Genomic DNA, 21,307 nt, shown 5'->3' on the forward strand with positions numbered 1-21,307 from the left:
TTCTGTGGCTGGAAATGAGACAAATGTTAAAGTTTACCTCAGAAATGCTGTGAAATTGCTAATAAACACTGGAATAAGACTTCGCATTACATGATAACACACACCAGCTATATTTTTTTGGGTGAAAACAAGCTAGCATTTATTTGCACATACAGCATTCCACAGAAAAGGGAATTATATATTAAAGGACTTAAAGGTGCTAAGCTAGCTGTGGCATCAGTAAAAGAATTTTGATATTAATATTACACTTGTCTTTTGCAAAAGTCCACGGCTCATCAGAGGTTAGAGCGATCGCTATACGGAGAATAGGAAGGCCGGCACATTGTAAAGAGAACGAGAACAGCACGCGACGGTTGATTTACGCTGATCGAAAGGGCAGAGTGCTAAGCGCTTGGAAAGAGGGATGAAATTGGAAATGAGGAGTTAAAGACGGTCAGATTTACAGCGGTTTAACGCAGCGGAGCTCATAAAAAGCCGCCAGCAGCCGTTTCACACTTCTCTATTTCCCCATTTATGATATATCGAGTGCGAGCCGCCGCTTCTATCATCATCTTCACCTCAAACAGTGTGGCTGTGTGTTTGAGGCTCAATTACACACACTTCGCTTTTTAACCCCGGTGACCTAACGGTAACATCCGCACGAACAAAACTGATGGAAACATTTCTCTTTCTTTAATGGTGAACTATAAAATCTCCACATCGTCCCGAGTCCATACGTCCCACCCCACACACCCTATTCACTGTGGAGCCTGCGGAAACACCATCATCACTGCATTGTGGGCCTGTCTCAATCCACACACTCTATTGAAAATGTAGGGCATGTTAACACCACGATCACTGCATTGTGGGCCTGTCACAAACCACACACCATATTCACTGTGTAAAACCACACACTTTAGGGTTCACTATGTAGCTCATAACACTATGATATGCAAACATGATTATCACTGGACCGTGAGTCATGTCCCAAACCAACTACTTTGTTCACTATATAGGCTAAATCAAGTCTTTCAGAGTTTATAGACTTTTGTAAAAAATGGTTTATATAATCATAAAAGACTGAACAGGTATATTTCCATTTCATTTTTTTCACACACTGGGTTTTTTGTTGAGCTAAAGAAAGCGAATAAAACCCCTCGAAGCCTAATTTACTGTCGCAAACTGCAGGAAAGACATTTCGAGATGATTTCGATCTGACTTTCCTTTGACAAGCCACACCAATTTGGCTGAAGGAAAAAAAAAAGTCTGCGTCAATGGCACAGGAAATGATATCTCTGACCAAAAAGCGTGACGAGAACAAGATCCGAAATGAGGAGAGGAAAAAAAATAAAAGAACGTGTAAAGCCGCGCTTGAAGCTTCGATTTGAATATGAAGTGATTGCGGTGTGGGAGAAATTAGCCAAACGCACTAGCTAAGCATGACAAAAAGGCTAAGGGTAGCGCATGAGACGGGAAAGCACGATGGGAATGAGTAAATGTTTTAAAAGTGTCATAAGAAAGAAAATGGATAGCAAGAAAGAAAAAAAAATTGAAGTCGAAACAGGACACGACCTCTTAATGATAAAATGGACGAATTAGCCGACCGCTTATTAAAGCTCTAAGCAACATTAGTGCTAATGTGAGTTGCACTTAAGAGAGAATGGACTTAAAAAAACGAGGTCATGACAGGACAAGATGATCTGAATAATGACAAAAAATTAGCCAAAAGTGCTGTCAGGTACCTGCAGTGACCTGTGGTGAAATGAGAGATCGAGCAGAGATGTAAAAGTGCTATTAGCGCTAACATTAGCCGAGTGCATCTAAGGAAAATCAGGGCCAAAAGTGAGGGCGGGAAATGACGGAGAGGTGATCGCTTAATGCGCAACGGTGCTCAACTGCGACTTTTGTGTATTTTTGCATATATATATATATATATATATATACACATACATCGATCGATCTATCTATCTATCTATCTATCTATCTATCTATCTATCTATCTATCTATCTATCTGTCAATCTATCGATCGATCTATCTATCTATCATCTCTTTCATTTTTAAAAATTGTCAGGTTACTTAATCCCTATTATAAAATATAATCAAATCAATTAACTAATACTACTAATAATAGCAATAATAATTGTTTTTATTTATTTGATTTGATTTTACTTTATCTTTTTATTTCTCTCTAACCTGACAATAAAATTTCATGAATGAATTAAAGACAGACAGACAGATAGATCGGTCTCTCGTTTTCTTCCTTTTTCTTATGCTCTGTAGGTATAATGCTAAGGCTAATTTGAGGGTTTGTCCTGCGTGTGTCTGTCAGAGTATTAAAAATAGAGGACGAAAAAAAAGGAATCTTGGACACCTACATAGAAATAGTCTTACGAGCCAGAGCCCATCTATTTTAAATCCCGGAAATTGATTTGATGAAGGTCATAGGGTCGTGCGGGTTGGGATTCGTCTTGCACACCCCGTCCTTACACACCGAGTGGCGCAGAGGACGTCTGAGAATACGACCGTCCTCGACTGAGAACCGCTTCAAACCACTGTGCTCTGTTCACTACTTAGTGATGGATGTCAGACTGACAGGAAGTGTCTCAAACCCGTTCGTTTTTTTAATCATAAAGGTGCACGTGCTCGCATGGGGAAAACGCTTGTGGTTCAGTCGGTATCTGGATTATTTATATCGTTCAGCACTGAGATGAAGAGTAGACCAATTTGGGGATTTTAGACTAAATCTTACAGCCTCAGGGCAAAGAGAGAGAGAGAGAGAGAGAACATTGGAGAGTTTTAAGCGCTACAGGAAACCGTGAAATGATCCAGTGTGCGGATTTCTTTCGACTTATGTGGGTCTGAGCAGAATGTCAGAAGCTTTCTTTCATTGTTTGACCATGAGGACACTTAGCTAGCATTTACAGCACAAGTTCGCTAGTTAGGAACTTGCTTGTCTGACTGTTTGACAGGGGTCCCCAAACTACAGCTCACCCCCACATTTGGTACAGCTTTTAGGACTATGCCATTTAATCTTATCATATCTTGATAAAGATTGACTTTCAAACTAAAATTCATTTAAAAAAATCTATACCTATCTGCTGCTGTTACGAGAGCAGCCTCTAGGGGTGAATCACTGACACCACGTTGCTGCTTGCTTTTACATGCAGGACTGTGTGCTGCACGGAGAGCGCTATATTATATGTAGATATTATTTATTCATTATATAATTATTTTTATGAATGAATATATTCATATATTTTTATACTTTTTCATAAATTTTTGTTCAGAACTATTTTACATCCAGTGTTTGTTTTTTGTATCCAGTGTCCATTTAAAAAAAAACTTCTAGTTGATTAATCGTTTATCGGCAAGTACTTAGCTATTGATATCGGTAAAATCCCCTATTGGTCGACGTTTAGTTATTAATGTACCCTAATTTTTTGTTATATTCACCCACCAACCATATGCATATAAATAAGCGAGTAAATGTTTTGATATTAAAAATGGACATAACGAGACAAGAACAAGATCTGAAATAAGAGTGGGAAAAAAAGAATGTCTTTGATTTTTTTTATCTTTTAATAGACGATATATGTTTTGAAAAGCTCTTCATTTTTTTTAATGGTGCAGAACAAAATAATAAACGAATATAGCATTATGAGGCAAAATAATTTTTTTTAATTTTGAGTAGACAAGTTTGGGAAGTGTTTAAGGCTCTGGTTTACTAACTGGGAAATGAATGGTTCAAGCCCCACTATTGTCAAGTTGCCACTTTTTTGGCCCCTAAGCAAGGCCCTTAACCCTTTATGCACCAAGGGTGCTGAATCATGTATCAAATGAATTTGCGCTCATTGTTTTGCGCTCATTTTGTCCGTAAAACTATCTGATGGATTAAACATAATGATTTTCCAGTATAAGTTGCCAGGTGTCTGTAATCACCAGGTCGAATATCTTTTTTTTTTTTTAGCTCACTTAATTCCCACCTAATTCACCTTCTCGGCAATCCGATTTGAGATTTTCAGCATGTTTAGGTGGCGTTAAACGATCGAACGATTTATGTGTTTTTTCATTTTTTTTTTTTTTTATGCGTAGGTGTGAGGTTAAATAACTTCCACTTCTAGCACCTGAGAAATCAGCGTGTCCTCCGTGAGATTCACCTGCTGTTGTTGGGGGAAGAGGGTTTGTGGGCGTCGCTTTATGTAAATCAGATACGCCGTGAGCTCGTTTAACACTTTAAAAAAAAAATGGGTGATTGGCATTCAACCTACATGTGTGACAATGGGGATTGAAAAAAAGAAAAAAACGGATATTGATCGCCCTTGAATTACCAGGGGTATGCATGGTATAAGTGAAGCTGAAAAAAAGAAAACCCCTATAAAAGGCAAAACTCCTGCAGTTTGAATTCAGGAGTAAATGGTAGACGATGGCACAATAGGGAGCTTGAGAGATATGGTATATGGCCATTGATGGTGTGCTTTTTGAACATCGTATTCCACATTTAGTACCCATTTGCTCTTATAATAACCTCCACTCTTCTGGGTAGATGGTGTTCTTCTAGATTTTGGAGTGTGTTTGTGGAGATTTGTGTTCATTCAGAAGGTTTGGAGTTTCTCGTTGCAAAAAAGGGCAAAAAAGAAAAACATATCGTGGACCAAATCAGTCACTTATCGCTCACTATTTCTAATAAAAGATGACAAAGTATTCTAAATGGGATCAGATTTATATTGCGTCAGCTTTTCATGTACGGTGGTCCCTCAGAACTTCCGAAAAGCCGTCAAATTTGGACACACCCCCGCAGTCCCTATGATACCTCAATGAATTAATCTGTACATTGTCACTTTATGAACGTAATAGTGTACAGTATTTGACAAAAATACATAGTTCAATGTTAATTCTGATGTTCCTGAACATTCGGCCCCCCTGCGGATTCCAGTGCATTTTAAGATAATGTGCAACTTGCTGTTAGTCAGGTTTCAAATGAGAACCCGTAAATTTTCCGAGCCGCAAATTATTGGGGTTTGACTGTATAGGATCATAAGTATTAACATTTTTTTCGTAAAAAAATACATTTCCTGTGTAAATGCTGGTAGATTTGGCTTATTAGTATTGTAGCTTTCAGTAATTATTTTTAAATCAACTGAGAGGAACCAAATTCAAATAATTAAGTTTTTATTTTATTTTATTTTTAATTAATTTTATGTAACAGAGCTGTCAAACAAAATTACAAATAAATAAAAATCACTGCAGGTCAAGTCATTTTTAACCTTTTAAAATTGATTTTAAGTTAAAGTGCAGTTATTAAAAATGCATAAATATATAAATAAAATACACTGCAGGTCTGAATGTGCAGGCATAAAAAAAAAAAAAATACAAAAAATACAAAGATTTTCCTATTCCATGTAATGCTGCGTTAATTGATAAATAATAATAAATAAGTAAATAAATTAATTATTAAATAGATACATACATTTGCTGCAAATCATCATTTTTTTATTATATTTTTTTAATCTATGTAACGATAGCACATAAATAAACAAACAAATAAATAAATAAATAAATGCAGGGCAGGTTGAATTTTTACCCTTCTTTTTTTATCTATATTATGTTACAAATAATATAACAAACAAGGTAATAAACAAACAAATCAACAAAGAAGTACTATCAAAGAAATTTATAAATGCACGCCATGTTGTTTTCATTTTTCCCCTACTTAAAAATAAATAATTTTATGTAACAGTGAGACAAAAGATATCAAACAAGCAAGTAAATAAACAAACAAATAAAAAAGAAATAAAATAAAATAAAAAAAGATAGTTTTGGCAAGTCAGTCATCGTCCTTCGTATACTTGAGTGCACGCTGAGCTGTAAACGACCGAGTGCTTTTCCCTGACACAGCTGATTTACTTTCAGAGACACCCACGAAATGCCATAAAAGCCAAAACTCGCAGTGAGAGCTAAAAAAAAAAGAAGGGAAAGAAAAAAGATGACTAAACAGTGAAAGTGTAGCTCCTTTTATAGAGCAACATTACTTTTGTCCTGGTGGAAATGACTCGTTTCATTTTCTTCGACTGAAACGTGTCGTGACAATAAAATGTTCAGAATTTGGTATACTGTCACAGGTTAATAATGAAGTGTGTGTGTGTGTGTGTGTGTGTGTGTGTGTGTGTGTGTGTGTGTGTGTGTGTGTGTTGCTAGCCAAATCAGGGCCATCTGCTCTGAGTGAGTGAACCTTCGCTGACTCTCCGTCACCACACTTTCCCACCGTCAGCGCTCGGCCACGAGATCTTGGTCGTCATGGAAACTGGGCAGAGTGAAAAAAAAGGGAAGAAAGAGACAGAGCGAGGATAAAGTTCTAAATTGCTGTAGCGGTGAGAGCTAAATTGTGAACGTTGCTGATTCCTGAAGTATTTTCTTCCATCTTTTTTTTTTCACCCTCGTGCTGATGATAGACTCCATTCGAGTGTGTGTGTTTGTGTGTTTGTGAGAATGTGTGTGTGAGAGAAAAAGAATTAAATGCTTAGCGCCTCAGAGGTCGAGTCGAACCCCTGGTGCATTTTCAGTCCTACAGTAGCTTTCATCACATGTCGGCAAGAAAGGAACACGTTTTGAGACACGCGATGCGATCCGGCCGTTTTGTACACGGATTCCTGAAGCGTGTCGAGCTTCTCTGAGTGCAAGCGAGCCGTGTTTTACATCGGGCCGCTCTCTCGAAAGGTCACCGATCCCTGAAATGGAATTTCTCTTTTGCTGTGGACTTAAAGAGGCGTGTCCGATGAGATAGCGGGCGTTTGCGGAGCTTTTTAGAAGAAACGGAGTGTGATATCGGACGTGTAAGTCAAGAAAGCAAAAAAAAAAAAAAAAGTATGCCATTTCTCCAGAGGGGAATCCTGCGGGAAAGGTTTTGCATAGAACCTTTTCGACTAGAAACACTTTATCAAGCTGGAAGACTGCTTTCAACAGCGAGTGTCAATCGATCACTTTGAACTTAAGATCGCCCCCAATTGAGAGTTTTCGAAAGGAAGATTAAAATAAGCAGATTTAGCAACAAATTACAGCAAAATGGCTTCTAATTTTATTCGCATTTAAAATCAACACTTTTTTCTGGAATTGTTCCCAAGCCACAGTTACATCACAGCGAAGTGTAGAAAAAAATACAAAATACAAAATCAAAATTTCTCACAGAGATGTTGAAGCGAAGAAAGTGATCTCTGATCTGAGAACATTAGGGTGGATGAAGTACACAACGCATGTACTTAAGTAAAAGTAGAAATACACTCACTAAAATATGACCAGTAAAAATGCTCCCTTTAAATGTTTACTTGAGTACTTAAGTGTCCAAATGATTTATTATAACTAAATAATGTTCCTATTATATGATTTTTGTCACAAGACTCAGTTTATGTGAAAAGACTCTAAAGTTACTCTTAACACACTTTTTGTCCAATCAGATTTCAGCCTCTATGTGCTGCCATGTCAATCTAATCTGCCCAGGGCCTTCATAGTCAGTACTGCTGGCCCTTTTACTGTAGAGAATATTATCAATGGGTCTGTTCTTTTAACCAATCAGATTTGATATTCTCCTCACAGAGCAGCTAGCTGGCCCAGAATAGCGTCAGCATTTTTCCGTCCTCTGATTGGTTGGTCAGAGGGAAACTGTTACAGACAAGTTCAACTGGCAAAACACGTGTGTATACCGCACTGCACACATTAATACATCTGAGTTAGACTTTTTTACGCCTATGGAGGTAGAGAAATTATTTGGTTTTGGACATACTTTAAAAAACTTTTTCAAAAAAAGCTAGACATCGTGAGGAGGTAGCTAGCTAGCTTGTCTCAGCTCGGGAAAGGGTTTGTTCACCACTTTTGTTCAGCCTCTGAGGAGCGGTGCATATTGAGTCTGCATCTTTGATGAGTAGGTTGTATTTTATTAGAATTTTAGTTTTTGTCATGTTATTAGACAATTATCAATTCTGAACTGCTCCAGATGATGTAGGTGCACAGTTGTGGTTTTAGTCTAGAGGTTTGGAGTCTTCTTGGGTTTCTTGCTTTAGAAAAAATGGTATTCACCCTCAATATGTGAAATGCCTCTGTCTCTGTAATGCCACGCGTTGTTATATTGAGTTTTTGTACAGTATTGATGGTTTCTATAATTGCGACATGATGGTGGTGGTATTAAGAGGGGGATAAAGTCGGGTAAGTCCTCACTAAAGGGCCAGGTACCGAATGCACGGCCCGCCACTGTTCAAAACAGAGCATGCGCTCGATCCTGATTGGTGGTTTGCTGCATGTTTGATTAAGTTTTTATCCTCGTAAAATGGAACGACTTCACAAATGTTATTTAATTTTGATTTAGCAAAATGTGGTTAAGTTAAAAGTATTTGACTTTGAAATGTAGTGAAGTAAAAGCAAAAGTCTCCCCAGATAAAAATACTGCAGTAAATTACAGATACACAAAAAAAGCTACTTAAGTGCAGTAACAAATTACACCCAATCCGGTTTTCCCAATAACTAATATTTACCAAATAAAAAAAATAAACGGTTTAAAACTAAAACCTAAAAACTAAAAACTTTAAACATCATAAATCTTGTTTTTTGGATCGGATCAGTTCTCAAATAAAATTAAATCCTAAATCAACTTATCAAGCCTAACTTCAGCCAAAAAATCAGAACATTATACACGTAAGTTTCTTCTCCCCCCCCTCCCCCCATTCATTCATTTTCTGCTGGGACTTGAAGAGTCGGGAGTTGAACTATTCAGTTCCGCTTCCTTTATATAACCTATGGAGAGTTTGCAAAGCTTTGCTCATGTGAGAGGAAGCGAAATTGAGTAGTTAAACTGCCAACTCTTCAAGTCCGAGTCGTTGGTTCGTTTGACATTCTTCAGCGTGACATTATTGTAACAAGACGCTAAACAATGCAATAGATCAGATTTTTTGGGGGGGTCTGAATCGTGACATTATTGTTACAATAATTTAGGGAGTAACATTTTATATTATTTCTGATTAAAGCAACCAAATGAACTGAATGATAAAAAATAATAATAATAAGTTGTTTATTTTCAAAAATATTTGATTCAAAGAACCAAGTCACTAGGTAGGGGTGAAAAACTATTCTGTGCTTCTGGGGTGGAGCTTTGTGTAGGGGCGGGGCAAACTGATCATTGTTCTTTGGCTGTAGGCTGAAACCCAGGCTAAAATTATAAATGTTTGCAAATTTTTAAATAAGATGATTTTGCCTATCAATTTGCCTCTTCATTAAATCCAATATGGAGCAACAGTTGATTAGAACAGTGTTTCTTTTAATACTATCCCTTCCTTGTTTGCGGTTTTCACAGGTCTGTGACGAAATTGTGCATGCTGAAAGTGTAACCATGGTTTTACCTCAAGGGGACGTGTCCTCTGGTCACCTCTGCCTCTCAGTAGAAAAGGTGTCCATCTTCCTTGCTCCTGAGATATCAGCACAGGAATCCTACTGCCTCGTGTATCGCAGGTACCATTTTTGCATACTAGCATTAAGCATGCTAGCAACCGCATGTCATCCTTTAAAGTTTCTCACTCAGATCTTGGTGGACGAATATGATATTTAAAACTAGAGAAAAAAATGAAGATGTTCGCTTTAATGTCTCTCCTTCACTCTGCCTTGACCCAGTTCTCAATCTTCTGCCGCTCGCTTTTATTAATTCTTTCCCCCCCCACAAGCCACTGGAGAGAATCATGCACTGTTCTTCGACACGGAAAACCTGGTGTGTGGATACACAGATATATGCCTGGAAACTCCACTTCAGTCTGCTTTATTTAGTATCTTATCCGTGAGTTTTAAAAAAAGCTCTCATTTGACAGAATACTTGCCACCTCCTAACGCCCACCTAAACCCCACCCACTTTTTTTCTAGGCTTTCGACTTGTGTTTAACGTAAAGCATCAATTAATTTTCTTTCTAGTCACTTAACGCTCATATGCCTGTCATAGTAAAAAAACAAAAAAGGCATGGCGTTAAATCCTCTGAGCCACGCCTCCTCCTTGAGTAAGCCTGACAGGCACCTAGGAGCACACACAACACCTCCTTTAGCACTCCGCATGTTGCCGATGTGTTCGAGTGGGAATACCCTGCTGCGTGGTAAATTAATGCATGTTTTGTGCATCACCCTGAGGACCGGCACTTTTTTTATTTTGTATTTTTTTTTGCAGTGTAAAAATATTCAATCTGTCTGATCGACTCTTTCCCCGAGGCATTGCTGGAACATTTCCATATAAAAGGCTGATGAAACCCCTGAGTGTTTCCTGAAACGCTGATGTAAGCGATGTTTTATATCAGACAAAAACTAGACTCTGGAGAAAAGACGGGAAAGAAATGGTGTTTATTCAGTTACAATTCTGATAAAGCAGTGATAGATGACTACATACATACATACATACATACATACACAATCCACCTCCCAATACCTTTATTGTAGCCACGGCTATAAAAACCATCAATATTATGGAGATGCAGTATATCAGAGCGCTACATCACAGACAGGAATATCATAGAGGCATTACTAAAGCAAGAAGCCCAATGAACACAATGCAACAAGTCTCCTTTCACTGTAGCCACAACTGCACCACCCGGATACATCATCTCTAGCAGAAGCATCAATATTAACTTCATAAAAAGATTCCTGTTTTTTCTGCGAATTTCTTTCTGCGAATTTTTATCATTACAGATTTTATTGAAATTTGCAATTGTATAAACGCAAAAGTATAATTGGTTCATGAAAAAGCTTAAAAACAGTTTTTTGCACTGTTTTGGGCGATCTTTTCTCACAATGTCCTACTTTTCTTGAAAATGTATCTGCGACCAAATCAATTTCTTTTCAGCATTATGGAATGACAAATTTTTCTTTTAAATCCACAAAAATTTATTTGAGCTTGTGCAGATTGCTACAAATGCAGATTGCAAGCTCTGACTAGTGCGCTTTCTGATCATCCAATCGAAGGATGTGAAAATGGCACCAGAGAATCCAGAGGACCTCAGAGTGGCCAAATCGCAATCTGAATGGTTTTGCTTTAAGCAACATGGTTTGTAAGCTACAGGACACCCACAGTGCACATTTCTGAAGTCATTAAGGTCGATCGATACCTTTGACCCCTTAATGGATAGAAATACAGAAAGCGTAGTGCCAAGAGAAGTTGTTGTATTGTATGAGGGAGTCAGGTGTGGCAAAGAAGTATGTAAGGGCATGTGCATTATATTGACAACACAGTTGGGACACCTGTCCACGCCTGTCCTCATTGCCATGCCACTGTGCACAAAGTGTGGGCCATAAAGATATGCTTGACATGGTTTGGAGAGAAATATCTTGCATGGCCTTATTTAGAGCTGGATTGGAACACTGACTGCACCCCAGGTCTCCTCACCTTACCCTACATCAGTAACACCCTTGTGTCTGAATGAGCACAAATCTCAACAATCTAGTGGAACATTTTTTGAAAGGAATGGGGGAATTATAAAGCGAATTGGGATTAATTGGGACTAATTGTGGAATGCGATGCTTTAAAAGGACATACCAAACTTGAGATTGCAAGGATCGGCTCTGAGCCCTTTCCAGTTTGCAATAGAGATGGACAGGTTAACGGACGAGGTCAGACAGTGGTCTCCATTGACTATGATGATGAAGGACGAGATGAAGGTGCAGAGGCTGTAATCCAGTGGTACCGCTCCTATTCACTGGTCTGGAGGTGGTGAACAAACCCTTTCCCAGGCTGAGACACTTTAGCTAGCTTCGGGGTTTGCCGACCTCCTTACGATGTCCAGCTTTCCTTTAAAACGAATTTTGACCAAGTCAATTTCGGAGTAGGCTTTGCTGCCCCTGACCGCCCGCCACTGTAAAGCACTGCATAAGACTGGTTTGTATAGGAAGACAAAAGCCGTTACGCTGAAAGCATGTCTGGAGTTTGTTTCAATGCATTAAACTTGATCCAGATGCTTTGACTGAAATAACGCACATTTGAATGCCTCAAAACACACCATGCCTACAGTTAAGCATGGTGGTGGCAGCATAATGCTGTGAGGGTGCTTCTAGAAATAAGGGTGAATGGGTGGAGCAAAATAAATGGAAATACTGCAAGACAACCTGGACAAAAGAACAGTCTACTTAAAAAAAAAAAATAGCTTGGAAGGTAGTTCATCTTTTAGCCGGAAAACATGTTCAAGACCAAAGCAATGTTTGAGTGACATCATAGCTTTATTGTAGTATGGTGGAGGCAGCATCATGCTGTGAGGATGCTTCTAGAATTATGGGTGAATAGGGGGAGCAAAATAATGGGGAAAAAAAAGATACTTTACAATCAGAAAAAGTTTGTCCTGAACTTCATCACTTAGAGACTCGAACGAGTCCTTCAAGAAATGATTTCCTCTTATTATACAACTCCTTACTATTTCAACTCAAATATTCAAACCAAATCCTTCCAATGTCAAACAGGTTTGTAATGAGAACTGCTGATTCCGTCCTCATCAGCGTCCACTGACCAAGTCAACCAGGAAATGCCGGAGCGGCCGAGTGTTCCCAGGTGGTCAGATAATAATCTATTGATCGGCTTTGCTGATTGTTCAAGTAGATTCATAAGGCGAGTCTGTCAGATCGGAAAGATTAAACACGAAATCCAATGGATCGGCGTGTTCCAAACTTGATGCCAATTCCCAAAGGTCAGATGGGGAGGAATGAGGTGAAGAGGGAAAACTAATAGATTGCAATTACAAGAACATGTGAACGCCAAACTCATGCCTGCAGAAGATCCTTATCATACGTGTGGACAATGCTGTTGCTTTCATGATGGAGAATTGATTATAGAACAGAAGGACACTGTTGCAAGCACGGACAACGGTTTCATGTAGGGCAGAGGCTGTCGAGGTTCAGAGGGATAATATAGATTTTTGAAACTATAGACTTTATATATAATATAGCGTTTGGTTTTGTTTTTAGCTAAACTTTCTTTTAAAAACAATTTTCAGGTAGCAGGGTAGAACTGCTGGTAGTTTCCTAGGGTTTCCTTTTTGTCGAAAAAAACGCCATTTTCGTTTTTTTTTTTTTATTATTTCCCAAAAGCTGCTCATCCACATTGAAACGTCTGAAAATGTTTACGTCCCTGTACTGCACGTGAGCAAAAAGTACGACGATCTGACGCGTCATTTGCGCCCGCCGTTTATTTACTTTCCGTCTCTTTGAAAAGTAGCGGCGACGCCCAAAAACGCGTCACCGTTTTCATCATCCGTGCTGCGACGTGAAAATGGCGTTTTGAAATTGAGCCACTTTGGAGAGTGTTTTCAAAAAATCTCAGAGGAAAATGTATTTATTAGTGTGGATATGGTTCAAGAAGGAGAAGGAATAGAAGCTTTTTCATTCCTAGAGCAGCTATGAACATTAAGAAATAGAACAATACACAATGATTCCTTACGTTATAAATATACAAGGCAATAAACAGAGTGTCCCGGTGAACTTTATACATTTATAAAACAAAATAGGAAATATATAAAGGGAGCTTTATACAGTAAAGCTGTTTATTTTTAAACATGAATAGATTATTGCGCTGACTCTGTCTGTTTCCTGGTTCTTTCAGAAACACTAACATCACAATTGAAGGACCAGTAAATCAATTTTTTTTACTTTTCTTAAGCTAATAAGAAATGCGTTCTTGCTAGCAGGTTCAGGTTAGCTCGAACCCATCTGCAAATACATGTATATAAACATGTTGTGACTTCGAGATCTATCAGACTTTAAGATTCCCCTCAGTGTCCCACATTTCCACAGCAGTTCTAAAGCAAGATATTTATGCCGGAAGTGCCTGCGGTGCAGTGCAGCAGGTTTAGCTACAGCATGTGATCGCTAAAACCATCAAAGTATATATTATTAATAAATATTGAGTTTCCTCGACAAAATGACGCATATGACGGAAAATTCCGTTTTTTAGATTTTTTTAAAAGATAGAATTTACAAGGCAGCGAAGGCAATAAATATTTTATCAATAATTAGAATTATTTGTATTCCATTTAGATGATTAATATAAAGTCTGTAGGGATACAAATAATTCTACTATAGCTGTAGTGGACATTCTGGAGCACTACATCTAGAGCTGATTAAATAAATTATTTTATTAATTATTATTATTATTAGTAGTAGTAGTAGTAGTATTAATAATTTGTTAATTTTAAATCTGTACATAGTTTAAAGAAATGTAAAGCAATAGAATATAAATAAAGAGTATCGCCCATATGTGAGAAAAACTATTTCTATTATGATTTTTTTAATCGCCAAAATAAAAATTTAAGCAAAATGGCGATTGTTGCCATAGTAAATTCTATCTTTTGAAAAAATCTACATCCTCCACAAAAAAACCCTTCTTTTTCAGTATGCTTTTATGGTTATTACTCACAGACAGCTTCATATTAATGGCAGCCGTCATCAGGGATCACTGCTCACACATACAGTAGCTGTAACTGTACTGGTATAGGAGCTAATCTATTGTAAAACCACTTGTAATCAGGGATTTGAGATGGTGTGAAGTTGTGAGGATGGATGGATGGATGGATGGATGGATGGATGGATGGATGGATGGATGGATGGATAGATAGATAGATAGATAGATAGATAGATAGATAGATAGATAGATAGATAGATAGATGGATAGATGGATGGATAGATGGATAGATGGATAGATGGATGGATGAGGAAAGATGTGAGGTTGTAAAAATGAATGCATTTACACTTTTGGGGAATTTGTAATGTTTTGAGGTTTTGAGAAGAAAAGGGGTAAGGTCTTGAAGATAGGTGAGTAGGTGTGCTTGGGGAAGCTGTGAGGTAGTGAGGATAGATGAATGCATGAGGTTTGGGAATTTGCGAGGTGAGGATTTGAGATTGGGAGGATCTGGGAAGGTTGTGAGAAAGGGGAGAATTGATGTTTTTTGGGAAGTTCTAATGATTTGTCGAATGCACGTGGTTGGGAAATTTGTCAGGATTTGACATTGTGAAGATGAGTAAGAAGGTTGTGATGATTCATCAATATTTGTGTTATGGGATCGCCAAATTGACTTGGTGACATGTAACCTGTATGCTTTAGACCTTTATTTAAAAACAGATTTTACCCTGTTCGAATTGAGGTATTGTTTTTTCCAGAGGGAAAACGGAGAAATTACTATTTGATTGTGCTGAAGCGTTTTCCTGCACAGGAGGCCCCATCATGTTATCATGTTACATTATACCTGACAGCGAGGTTTTACCAATTATGCTGCTGATGCATTCCGTACAGACGGATAAGCTCCGTGTTGATGGACCTCCTCTGGTTTTATTTATTTATTTTTTACACTTTGGCTTCATGTCAAACAGTTTCCTTGTATCTACCTGGACTGTTCGATTAACAGATGAAACTGTGTTAACAGCATGTATAATTTGCTGCCAAACTTCATTCTTCTTTAAGGCCTCATTGACTTGAAAATCAAATGTTGCGTTCTGAATGCACTTCCACCACCTCTCCTTCTGGAATTTTCTTCTTACTATATTTCTTTTAGGTTGACATTGAAACCCTTGTTCTCACCTATGTAATGGCAGCTGTATAGGGATACGAGTCGTCATTTATGGCTAATCATTAACAAGCGTTTCTGCCCACTTTATTATACAAATGGTTCGAATTTATTAACATGATTAACTAGGTTTACGAAGCATCTGTGCATCCTGAGGATTGTGTTTGGGAAGGTTCATATTACTTCAATTTTTTAAAATTTTTTATTTTTAAGCCAATTGTGTGTTTTTTGAATGATACATCATACCAGTGATATAATAAAAACAAACAATTGGCTTAATACTCACAATATTGCCAATACTTTTAGTATGAAGATCTTGACATTTTGAGTTTAATAATTCTATGTTTTCCATGAGTTTGTGAGGATGATTGAATTTAGATTTTTGGTGAAATTTGTGTGGATTTTTTAGGTTGTGAGGATGAGGAAAGGTGTGAGGTTGTGAAAATACGTGTGTGTATGAGGTTGTGAGGATTAGAGAAGCCATATAATCGAAGCATACTTCCGACCTCTGCTCTGGGATGAAAAGGATCGCAAGAACAAAATTTCCAACTTGTGAAGAACATCTCTGGTAAGTTTTACCTGAAAAGTATTTTAGCCGTACGTTTGGAGAAACAAGCTCCTCCGATTCCAAGAGTGTGTAAAGCTGGCATTTATACTGATATACTGATATTTTTTAGTGGATAAAAAAGGCAACATCTCTACATTTATATATCAAAGTAAATCTGAAGTGAATTTGGAATGAGAAACCGTATAAATAACTTGAAAATCTTGTTTTTCCCATTGATCGTTTCTTCCAATCAGCGAATCGCTAGTTTTGTCGGATGCACATTTGCAAACGTGCTTCTCGTATTTTGGTCTGATATTTGCTATATGAATAAAACTATTTTTTATCCTGCTATTGATTTCCTGTAAAACTCCCACCGCTAAATTGAAACGCAAGCATTTACGAACAAATGATCCCCTGACATCAGTCAATATTGATAGAATCCCTCTATATAGCTTTACTTATGTTAGCAAACATTTCGAAATCCATGGAAAGTCATCTATTTCCTGTTGTCAGATTTTATTAATTTCCTAAAAGGCCACGCAGTTTCATCTCCTGAAACTATCAATTTAGCCTCTGTGGGGCCAAAGGGGTGGTGGTTACATCCTCAATGGGGGAGTTGAGCATAATGTGTAATGTGGGCAGCCTGCCTTTTATCAAACTCTTGTGCCAGAATTAGACACCAGGATAGTCTCTACTGTGTGCACCATTGTTTCTGTAAATTACTGTTAATTATAATGTTGCTAAATAATAACTAAGGAGCATCCAAATAGCGCTGAGGGTCTGTGTTTGAAATCAGAGCTATTTTAACCTGTACAGAAAAGCTGTTTACTCCAAACTCGCTTGAAAATGGGTGTGAGGTGATGTGAATGAGGTGGTGAGGCAGTGAGATAGAGGTGGGAGGTTTTAAGGACAGGTTGTAGTTTGAGGTATTTAAAAGTTACATAAGAACAAGGGAAGCTGGGATTTTAAATGTGAGGATGAGTGAAGCGAATGTGCTAAGAGTTTTAGATAAGGTTGGGAAGAACCTGACATTGTGAGGATGGGTGAAGGTGTGAGGATATTAGGATGAGCTAAAAATGACATTTTAAGGATGGGTGTAGGTGTTAGGATGAGGTATAAATGACATGATGATGGGTGAAGGTGTGAGTATGTTATGATGAGGTGGAAATGACATTTTGAGGATGAGTGAAGGTGTGAGGAAGTTAGGATGAGGTAGAAATGACATTTTAAGGACGAGTAAAGGTGTGAGGATGTTATGATGAGGTAGAAATTACATTTTGAGGATGGGTGAAGGTGTGAGGATATTAGGATGAGCTAAAATGACATTTTAAGGATGGGTGTAGGTGTGAGGATGAGGTTAAAATGACATTTCGAGCAATGGTAAAGGTGTCTATGATGAGGTAGAAATAAAATTTTGATGCTGGGTAAAGGTGTGAGGATGTTAGGATGAGCTAAAAATGACATTTTAAGGATGGGTGTAGGTGTGAGGATGAGGTATAAATGACATGATGATGGGTGAAGGTGTGAGTATGTTATGATGAGGTGGAAATGACATTTTAAGGACGAGTAAAGGTGTGAGGATGTTATGATGAGGTAGAAATTACATTTTGAGGATGGGTGAAGGTGTGAGGAAGTTAGGATAAGGTAGAAATGACATTCTGAGGTTAGGAGAAGGTGTGAGGATGAGGTTAAAATGACATTTCGAGCAATGGTAAAGGTGTCTATGATAAGGTAGAAATAAAATTTTGATGCTGGGTGAAGGTGTGAGGATGTTATGTTAAGGTAGAAATTACATTTTGAGGATTGGTGAAGGTGTGAGTTTGTGAGAATTTGCCAATTTTTTTCTAAAGGAGTTTTTTTTTTTTAATCACTGAGCAGTTTATGATGGCTGATGGTCTGATTGTCTTGTGTGCAATTCTTTGCTTACTTCAGCTCAGTCTTCCATATCCCAAGCTATTGGGCTTCTTTGCTACACTCCTAGCTGCGTGAGGATGTAATGATGCAGCACATTTTTTGTGACATCATAAAAACCGAAGATTAAGTGCTAATTATTAAAATGCCATCATTTTTATTGACACATGCCCAGTCTATCTCTACTTAACAAGTCATTAGTGAAAGAAAGGTCAGCATGTGTGTTTCCTTCTATACAACACCCCTCCATACGATTTAATGAGTGCGTGTTAGTGGTCACATGTGGCCTTTTAAACGTGCTGCCTTAATCGTGTGTAATGAAATCTTCTGCTCGATCTGAGAGAGGGCCGCAACGGAGACGCAGCGTGGCCGCAAACAGTTTAATAGCCTCGCCAATTTTGCCTCCTCCACACAGCAGCGGGGAGAGAAAGAAAGAGGCGTAATTCATTGAGTGCTTTTGCTACACTAGCGCACGTTCCGTAATGGCATGCTTCCTCCTTTCGACTTATTCCTGGTTGAAAACACACGCCTACATGAGACATAATAGCGAGAACCATAGAAACCGTCCTCGTATAAACACATGCTGAAAATAAAGTCTCGTCAACTCCCATTCGAAACAGTCACATCGATCTCAACAAAAACAACAGATTAATATATAAAGGTCGGCTTGCACTGAGCTAAAGATCTCTAACCCCACACTCACTATCACGGCAGAACGACGCTAAAGACGAGCCGTTGCACCGAATGTCCTCGCGGTAAATATATGATACGAGTGCCGTGTGTAAGTGAAAAGTGTCCAGCCACAAACAAAGGGTAGAAATGCATGAGCCTAGCATGAGCAATAAAAATGTATCTTTAAAATAACCCATTTATACAGAGATGCGGTGTTCCAGATTTTGTTTCTCGACACCGCCAAAGTAGATCAAGATGTAAATGACATGTAGACTTTCTGCTATAATTCAAAATTCAGGGATGAATATAAACGTGAAATTCTGGGTAAAATCTGCCGCAGAGACATTTGACATACGGCGACACTGAAACTAATCATTTGAGGCGTTTCGAGCGTGCTTCAAGAGCGGAAGAACATCACTGGACGACTCTTCAAACGTCACTTCGCCCTCTTCCCAAAGATGAAGATCCAGCGAAAAGGTCGCCGTTTTGACACCGTTGTGGAGATACATCCAGGACACATTTCAGAGGGGCCACAAACACTAGGGTCATTTTATTGCTGCGCTTGGCTTCTCCCATTAGGGGTCGCCACAGCGGATCATCCGTAATCATGATCCGCATGTTCGAGTTGGCACATGTTTTACGCTGGATGCCCTTCCTAACGCAACCCTCCCCATTTATCCGGGCTTGGGACCGGCACTAAGAGTGCACTGGCTTGTGCAACCCTAATGGTTGGGGTTTTAAGGTGATAGTGTGTAAACATAGATAAATAAAGTACTTTCTAGTAAACAGAGCCAGTCTTGAAGAATTATATATAAAGTATTTTACTATTAGTAAGCAAGTCCTTCACAGGAAATGATTGCCTGAATTCTGGAAACATGTACCAAATGTTGAGTTTCCAAGCAGCAACTATAGGCAGGGATTTTCCAGGCCCTGACTTCAGTTATGGATCTTGGTGCCTTTGGTTTTGTCTTCAGTAAGTAAAAAAAATAAAATAATTATATATATATATTTTCTGAATGTTTGAAATATTCTTGGTCTAATTAATTCTAATGGTCTAATTGCTCAAGTATTTTTGAGGTATCTATAAAAAATTACAGTTGAGTCTTTTGAGGTGCCTCAAGTGTCAACTACAAAAAAAGGCAACAGCTTGATCACGGGGACAGTAAAATACATAAATCTACTGGTGTAATATATGTCGTTACTATTTATGCAATTGATATTTTTTCAAATATGTGTTTAAATCTAATAGATGTGTATAACATCTATTCAAGTGAGGTTAACGTTCCAGAGCAATTTAGAATGTATTTTAAAGCAAATTCACACTTTCCCTGCCAACTGGCCAATTTTCAGATTTTCATTCTTCCTAAAATTATTACTTGTAGAGGTCAATATTGATAAAATTTATTAGGGTTATTAATTTATGGAATGGTTTATTCCATCAAGCAAAAAACGTATTTACGTGCTATAAAAGATGTATAATGAATCATCTTAATGCTTTGTGATGAGTTTCTTTCCTTCTTTTGTTATACATTTTATGTATTATATTTATTGAAGTACTTCATCCAGACATTTATACGTACATATTTGTTGTCATTTAGTTTTTATCTCAATTACATTAGTTTTTTATTTTTCTTGCTTAGCCCTTTTGGGTTTTCTGCCACTTATAAAATATAAATTGTCCTTTTTTTTGTCTTGTTTTTGTATTGCGTATAATTTATTCTTGTGCAAAATAAAAAAATAAATGCTTAATTGGGTTGAGGTCATGTGACTGACATATATTTTCTGAACCATTTGACTGAATCAGAGAAGATTCTCTATTCTCTATAAAATTTAGAATGTATCTTCTATCCGCAGTCAAGCTTTAATGCTGCCTTTATTATGCTGGACTTTGGATCGTGAGCCCTTCCTTTCATTCTCCATACTCTTTTCTTCCTGTACATGTTAATCGTGGGTTCATTTATCCAAAGAACCTTGCTCCAGAAACGTGTGCAGACTTTTTCTAGCAAAGTCTAATCTGACCTTTGTTCTTGAGTATTTTTCATTTTGAGCAAAAGTCTCTGTATTTAAATTCAAGAACGTAACACTTAAATATAGACTTTGAAAAATGATATGCCGACGTTTTTTTTTTTTGAGAGAATTCATGACTTGGCTAGATTTTGCAATGAGCTCTCTTTTCACCAGAAAAATAATTCCACAATTTAGTTGTCTTTTATGGTCTTCGAGGCTTTTTTTTTTTTTTTTTGGTGTTGTTGAGCATTCCTTTTGTCTTTTGGCTTGGCACAAATGATCGCTTTACCTGCATAAATTTTTCATGAGCCAAATAAAACATTCAACACTTGGAATCTACTCCAGACCTTTCAATTCATTCATTTGTGTTGAAATGAGAAGCTTCCTCGCACCTGGCCGTAAAAACCGATGGCTTTTAAACTTTAACTTTAGCATTGATGGTTGTATCAAATGGGTTGAGATATTTCAGATTTTGAGAGTAAATTATTTATATAAAGAAACCTGGGGTTCTTTTGCTCAAATGTCCTCAAGGCTGAGCTCCTGAGAGCTTATTTCTCATGGGTCCTACTATATCCCACCTAAGGTTTATGTTTATTATGCTATCAAGATTTTAAGCTATTAAGGACTATGTATTCCTAA

The 21,307-nt window shown here is 37.8% G+C and overlaps 1 protein-coding gene across 3 annotated transcripts in view; it reads left to right on the plus strand.

Moving 5' to 3' along the window:
* Positions 1 to 21,307, plus strand: part of LOC124378291 (SLIT and NTRK-like protein 5) — a 127,644-nt gene that overhangs the window by 23,337 nt on the left and 83,000 nt on the right. For 2 of the 3 annotated variants that reach the window (XM_046837873.1, XM_046837879.1), the window contains exon 3: positions 9,315 to 9,469. The exons of the other annotated variant lie outside the window; for it this stretch is intronic. The gene's annotated coding sequence lies outside the window, so the exon portion shown is untranslated. The remainder of the gene's footprint in view (positions 1 to 9,314; positions 9,470 to 21,307) is intronic. 3 annotated transcript variants of the gene reach the window in all.

Source organism: Silurus meridionalis, chromosome 24 (assembly GCF_014805685.1).
Source record: "Silurus meridionalis isolate SWU-2019-XX chromosome 24, ASM1480568v1, whole genome shotgun sequence".
NCBI classification, from domain to species: Eukaryota; Metazoa; Chordata; class Actinopteri; order Siluriformes; family Siluridae; genus Silurus; species Silurus meridionalis.